The following is a 7,011-nucleotide window of genomic DNA, read 5'->3' as shown; positions in this document are numbered from 1 at the left end:
CATATATCTGTCTCTCTCTCTCTCTCTCTCTCTCTCTCTCCACACACACACACACACACACACACACACACACACACACAAACACACACACATATACACACACTTATTTCTCTATTATCTATTTTGAAAGTCATGAGTTTATACTAATTCCGATTCAATACCACATTTTAGTTTTTTCCCTTTCATATCCACATCCACACACCCTTCTCCAACAGTAAAAGTCAGTTTTGCTTCTTGTTGAATTTTATATCCATGGAAGCATTAAAAAACATATAAGCACGTACTCTTTTGTGTGTGTGTGTGTGTGTGTTTTTCATCGAGCATTATATCTTTGAGAGTCATCATGTTTTGGTACAAATTAGCAGTTGGTTCTTTTTTATGGATAAGTAGTAATTCATTTTGTATCAACATGCCACAGTTAAGATCCTGGTGTGGTGGCACAGGCCTATATTTCTTTGGGAGTTACTTGAGAGGCTGAGGCAGGAGGAATTAAAGTTCAAGGCCAGACTAGGCAACTTAGTAAGACACTGTCTCAAAATAAAATAGAAAGAGCTGGGAATGTAGATTAGTGGTAGAGTGTTTGCCTACTATGAATGAAGTCCTGGGTTTCAATCTCCAGTACTGGGGGTGGGGAAAGACCACAGTTTATTTATTCTTTTTCCTGTCGACAGACATTGGGTTTATTTCTACTTTAAACTGCTAAGAACATTTTTTTTTTTTTTGTACCAAGGATTGAACTCAGGGCACTTGACCACTGAGCAATATCCCCAGCCCTATTTTGTATTTTATTTAGAAACAGGGTCTCACTGAATTGCTTAGTGCCTCACTAAATTGCTGAGGCTGGCTTTGAACTCGCGATTCTCCTGTCTCAGCCTCCCAAGTCACTGGGATTACAGGCATGCGCCACTGAGCCAGGCTTGCTATGAACATTTTTGTTCATGTCTTTTGATGGGCACTTATTTCCACTGGGCATATATCTAGAGTAAAATTATCAGTAGGTTCTAGAAAGCATTTTTTTTTAAACAAAGTGATTATGTTGATTTAATTTCCCACCCTAATGCGTAAGAGTTTTAATTGCTCTATTCTCACCAATACTTGGTATTACCAATCTTTTAAAATTTTTATCTATTTTAGTGTGATGTTTGGTGCTGTCACAGATTTAACTTGCATTTACCTACTGATTAATGATTTTGAGCTCCTTTTGCATATTTTTTATTGGCTATTTTGATATTCCTTTTTGTTAGTTGCTTTCAAGTCTCTGCCACTTTTAAATTGGGTTACTGCATGTAAATCATGAGGAGGGTGCTTTCTTATGCCCTGGGATTGGGCAGCAGCATTAGTTCACTCCCTCCCTGATGCAGTGAGGTGTCAACTTGGTTAGACGAATATCAAAGTGGGGCAGAAACTACTAGCACTCTCTGGAAATGTAAGGGAAATGATCAAACCCAGCATGTTTTTTTTCACATGTCATGTTTTTGTGACTCTCAGAAGACTGCTTCATGTTTTAAAGGATAAAACAATTTTTTAGCATTTAAATTCTTTTTGCTTTGTTGACAGCATGCATGACTCATGATTTAACAGGGGAAAAAAATCTAGCTGCTTTTCAGATGCTTTAAAAATAAGTAAGTTGTGAAACTCCACATCATGTACAGACACAAGAAGGGGATCCTAATTAGAATAAGTTTTACTCCATGTATTTATAATATGTCAAAATATACTCTACTGTCATGTATATCTAAAAAAGAGTAAATAAAAAAGAAAAAGAAAGCTGAAGTTATTGTGTGTATGTGTGAGGATCAATAAAATTACAGTCTCATCAGAACTTAGATTCATTATTATTATTATTTTTTTCTGGAGAAATCGCTCTCGTTACTTGTTCCCCATTGTCCTCAGTGCAGAGCCATGGTGTGCTGATCCTCCTACTCCCTGGTGGGCTGGAACCCAGGAGCGCTGGCTCAGGACCCCCAATTGTGCCTGTCACCTCCCAACTTTGCATTTAGTGATATCATATTGATAGCTGGAAATTGGGCCTAGTGTTGGGGGTAGTATTTATACCATTAAAATTAGCAGATGGTAAAAATCCTAGATTATTTTTATCCCCACAGAGTCAGCCATCAAGCATTTACCAAGACAACAGTTTCTGCTTTGTAGAAACTGCCTATTGACAAAAATCAGTGGTCCCTTGTCAGTACCTTACTTTCATGTACCATGAAGTTATTGCTATTGAACTGACTTAGGTAATGGCATGAAGGTGCAGGGCCAGGGGTCGTTATCCTGATAGCAATATGCCTTAAAAGTAAAGAAAGCAGAGCAGTATGGGAAGATAGAGGAGAAACAGCGCTCACATGTGAAAGGAATGTGTTTCCCCCCAATTTGGTAATAGTTCTAAAATTGACAAGACATTATCAATAGCAGGTTGTGAAGCTGAAATTGTTGATAATAAATTATGATCAACCATGCTAGAAGAAAGTAAATTACCTTCCCGTTCTCTCTGTGGAAAATATTAGAAATCTGCTGCCATATGAAGAGGTGATCAATAAGTGAGCAACAGAAAATGTAGGAGAAAAGGATTATAAATTTGTTAGTCATTTAACAAAATTTATTGCATTTTTTAATTGTTATTTTCTAGGTCTTCAATAAATGTCTACTAACCTTAACTGAACTGATTTCTTTTTAAAAATAGCTTTATTTTATTTATTTATTTTTATGTGGTGCTGAGGATTGAACCCAGTGCCTCACAAGGGCTAGGCAAGGGCTCTACCACTGAGCTACAGCCTCAGTCCAACTGAACTAATTTATGAAAATGCTTGCTACCCATATAAGTTTAAGTTTGTGTAATAAATCTTAATACATTATTTGGGGTTCAATGATTGTTGAAGAGAGTCATATTTTTAAAATCTTAGTTATCATACTTCTTCCTCTGAATTCTCCTAAGGCCTCATAATCTGATTTATTACTCATCTTCTTGTAGGGCAATTATCTACAGCACATTTCTTTTTTTACTAAAGTGTTTCCCTTCTTTACCTCTTTTTTATGAAAGGAAATCATTGATGTAAAAAAAGACTACCTGAGACATTATTTTATGGTTAGTTTTCTGTGCCCTAGGCTGTGAGCTCCTTAAGGTCTCTTAGGGTTAGGGACCATGTCTTTTATTACTTTAACTCTCAGAATATAGCAGCTGTGTGTGTGTGTGTGTGTGTGTGTGTGTGTGTGTTAAAATGAATTGAATCACTCTTCCTTTTTGTTCTATATTCTCAGACAATATCTTAACTCAGTTGTGCCTTGTATTACTGATAATCATATCTGCCAGTTCTCAATTTATTGCTTCTCATCTCCGTATCCAACCTTTATCACCTGCTCCGTGAAAATGGATATGGGTCCTTTTCTCCTTCGCAGCTAGCACAATGTATGGTCAATAGATGGTGCTGGAGGAATTGCAGGAGGAAGGACAGAGGCAATTTGCCACAGGTCCACTACAAATTTACCTGGCTCATTTCCCAGGGTTGTGTTTGTAGTAAGAAACCCAGAGAACAAAGAGCAGGGTTACCTACTGCTGATTACAAAGGAGTAGATTTCCTGACTCAGTGGATTCTCACCTGGGTGGAGTTCTCTGTATTGTTCCTGTGAGACTTAAGATGCTAGGAGAATTGACCTGAACATGATACCTCTATTGCTTTCTGGGTCATAGGTGATAAAAATTCTTTGTCTCTAACCCATGGATGTCATCCATTAAATAATAACAGGTTAATTTATTAACTTAAGTAGAGGAAAATTTATTAACTTAAGTACCAGCCAATCCCTTGTGAGTCTACTTCTCTGTTTTAGTACAAAATTCTTTTTATTAAGACTCCACTCTTCAGATTACTATGTGTTTTTTGTTTCCTGATGATTAGTTACAGTAGCATAATTATCTCTCTCACTTAACTATACATTTTCCTTAGAATTTTGAAGCACTTGCCTCTCTCAAATTACATTAAACTTATGATAATAGATTTATGACTTACTACTAATGGTTCTTTCTGCCATTTCCATTCATTATTGCTTTACTTAACAGCTCTGCTCTTTGTTCTATTGATAGCAACAATCCTTCCATGAAACCAGGTCATTAAATATGTCATCCTTTAAAAAGTGCCCTTCTTTTGTCCTTCCACCATAGAAAGGAACTCATTAAGTGCTCTATGTATGTGTGTGTGTGTGTGTGTGTGCGCGCTCGCGTGCATTCATTCACATACACAACAGGCAAAACTATATAGCCTGTCACCACTCACGAAAAGGAAATACTTAAAATGGAGTGCTGATGTGCTGACCTTGGCACTGAGTATACATCATCTTATATAATCAAGACAACTTAAACTCCCTCCATACAGCAGTAGCTCTGACTTTAGTTATTATTATTATTTTTTTGACCTAGAGTGCTCAGGTATAATTTTGTACTGGGTATTTTTCTTTAACTTTGGCCTTCAAAAAGGGACTCATTCAAATATGTACTTATTTGGGGAAACTTGCCTTGCTACAATGTAAAAATCTTAATTTTAAACATTTTAAAAAAATCTAGTTGTGGATGGACACAATACCTTTATTTTAATGTAGTGCTTGAGGATGGAACCATCCCTCACACTTGTGAGGCAAGTGTTCTTCCACTGAGCCACAGCTCAGCCCCAATTTTAATCATATTACTTATTCTAATAATATTTGTCACATACTTCACCTCGCTCCCTGGGATTCTACAGGCACAGATTATAAATATGCATGTAGATAATTATGAAAGTTTCCTTAGTGCCAATCTTAAAACACAATGTAACTAATGGGAAAAAAAGGACCACGTGGCAAATAGCATTAACTACATGTATTGGTAAACAACCCAGAATTGTGAATTGGCATACTTTTTAATAATTTGATGCAAACTAAAATGTCTTTTGGATAAGTCAAAGAAAAATGGACTTGAATAATTTTTATTACCAATAAGACAGACTAGTTGTTAAATGATGATTATTAAAATGTTAGTATTAATTAAATTATTATTTTATTATAGTCAAGGGACTTATCATCATTTGGCAATCATGATATACTGTGATTGTGATTCTTGGAAGTAAATACTTTATAGATTTTACAACATTTTCTAAAATGCTCAAACATTAAATAACGTAAGAGTAATGGCAATCAATGATGTGAGTGAGCAATATAGAAGACTAGATAGAATTAGAGGAAAAAGACATCTTCAACATATTTTAAGGAATGAAAGAATTGCATAGTATAATGTAATTAATAGGTTTTAGCATGGTTGAAGGTACACTTAGAGAAATGTTTTATTGAAATTGTGTGGATATGGCCTGTACCTAATTTCTAGGGCATTTATATTCTGTTGAAATGAATTTCTGAAAGTAACTCTAGGTCTGTTCAGATTTCCTATTCCCCCCACCCGCCCCCAGGTAATGCAAACACTGGCTGTGACTTTATGGGTGGCTGGCATGTGGTCAAATCTTGTTAGCCACTTTGAGGTGTGTGCTCACGGAGTGTGCCCAAGGTATATGTGTGTGTGTGTCTCCTGACGAGGAGTTAGGAGATGTTCCCTTGGTTTTCCTTACTCTGGAAGCTGAAGCACTTAGAGGTCTGAGCTTCACAGAGGTGAAGTCCTTCCACCTTGGGCATGTCCTAGGTTTTGACTTTTTATCCCTGTTCTGGGAAGCCAACAAACCAAAAGGGAAGCTTGTTTGGCAAATGCCCTCGCGCAACAGAGCTTCAGTGCTCTGGGCATTTTTCCAAGTGTCTGTCTCTTTTTGTTTAGATTTTTGTCCATATCATCCTGAACACTCTGTTATTCAATACTTATAAGAAATAATATTTTATTCAGAATTTTGGTTCAAGTAGGATGATTCATCTGAATAATTATTCAAACATCTTATCTGAAAACCAATTCCTGCTCAGAGTTATCCATGTTTCATTTTAGACTATTACAAATATACTCCTAAGTATCTTTGATAAAAGTAAACTATTTGTTTTACAAATTACTATTATTTTTCAGCCTCACTGATTTGGTATAACTTGGGGAAAACACATCTAAATTAGCAGAAGCCTCTAAATCATATGATGTTTTAAAATAAATTCAGTTATATTTCTTGCACATGTTTAATGAAACTAATCAAGTTCCCAGCACTGGCCCTCAGGGAACTTAAGCACATAATAATGATTTGCAATCTCATAATTATGTGAACAAACCGTTCTCTCAGCAATATTACAAGAGATTTTCACATGTATTGACATTTTACTCAATATTTGGGTAGTGGGGAAATTAATTTCTCTGCATTACATAAAGAATAAGAAATAACCATGGTAATAAATAGTCTTTCTAAAGTTTGTACTAAGTGATGGCTTAAGTCCTTTCCAGGCTCCAGTGTCCCTGTACCTGCTGCAAAGTGCTTGAGGATACTTGGAAGGTTTGCTGTTGGAATAACACAGAGGGCCTTAATTTGAAGAAGGTGGCAAGCCAGTGAGAGAGTCTGAGAGGAACATAAGCTGCCATGTTTGGGGCGGATGATGTCATGATTCTTAACCGTGACTGCACATTAGAGTCACTCTAAGATGTCATGTCTGGAGTAGAGTCCAGGCATCTAGGTACTTCAGAACACATCCAGTAACTCTGGACACAATGGTTGAGAATCACTGAGCTAGGTAATTCAAGCAATATGGTGAGAACTTGGGTAGCATTTGGGTCTGGCTGGGTCTGGTATCCAAAGCTGTCATTGCTGGTGGATCAGGCTCACAAGAAACAACCTACATTCTGCAGTACTGTAGCCTGGAAGGGATCTGATCAGTCATCTAGTACAGTCTCTGTAAGACTATTTTTTTTTTTTTTACTGTGACTATTCCTTATTCTTTACATAACACAGAGAAGTTAATTTCCCCACAACCCAAATATTAAGTAAAATGCCAATACATTTGAAAATCTGTTGTATTATTGCTGGGAGGAAATAAAATTATTTTAAAAATATATTTTAGGGGCTAGGGATGTGG

Source organism: Marmota flaviventris, chromosome 7, assembly GCF_047511675.1.
Source record: "Marmota flaviventris isolate mMarFla1 chromosome 7, mMarFla1.hap1, whole genome shotgun sequence".
In the NCBI taxonomy this organism is placed as follows: Eukaryota; Metazoa; Chordata; class Mammalia; order Rodentia; family Sciuridae; genus Marmota; species Marmota flaviventris.
The sequence above is the reverse complement of the archived record's forward strand: the minus strand, read 5'-3'. Positions refer to the sequence as shown.